Source organism: Notolepis coatsorum, assembly GCF_963971535.1.
Source record: "Notolepis coatsorum genome assembly, chromosome: 17".
Classification (NCBI taxonomy): domain Eukaryota; kingdom Metazoa; phylum Chordata; class Actinopteri; order Aulopiformes; family Paralepididae; genus Notolepis; species Notolepis coatsorum.
Window position 1 is genome coordinate 22,620,068 of NC_140181.1, and position 966 is coordinate 22,621,033.

Here is a 966-nt window from a genome sequence, read left to right on the forward strand (position 1 = left end):
GTATGTCATAAATGTCTATATGAATTGAAAATGGGGGAACCTGATGGAAACAAGACAAACGTCTTTTTCAGGTCTGCATCCCCTTAACAATTGAATGTATTGAGCCGTACTGTATTGTACCCATTCTGCAATCTGTTAAATAAAGTTCTCATTCATTCATTCATTCACTCTCAGCCATGCTGATTTGGCCAAATTACATCCAGCCGTTTTCGGTGGAAACAACTTTCAGTCAGAGTCATGGTTTCTCAATGGAGCCCCATTTTTTTGCGCAGCAGCTCACATGCATGGATGTTTTATGGACCACTGACAAACCACATAACATTTAGAAATGTTTTGGACAGCCAATGTATTTTCAGTTGTAAAGTCAATCCAAATCAGTACTCAGTACTCTGATACTCTGATACAGTACTCAATAGCCTCTACTCTACTGTATTTAACTATGAGTGAACACAACACTCTAACTGACCATCTTTAAATAATAAAGTACTCAACCTCTACTGTCTCTAACTATGAATGAACACAACACTCTAACTTACCATCTTTAGGTAGTAAAGTACTCAATCGCTACTGTCTTTAACTATGAGTGAACACAACACTCCAACTTACCATATTGTTTGTAATAAAGGAACATTATTCCTCTGAAAACATAAAACTGAATGATATATTCTTCATCTGAGGTATAGAGAGTTGGAGTTATTATATTGAGATATAGAGTTATTGCATGTGCACAGAGCATGATCATAATTATTTGCACAATAATTACTTTAAGTAATTATTATTATTATTATTATTATTATTATTATTATTATTATTATTATTATTATTATTATTATTATTATTATTATTATTATTATTATTATTATTATTATTATTATTATTATTATTATTATTATTATTATTATTATTATTATTATTATTATTATTATTATTATTATTATTATTATTATTATTATATATTATAATTGA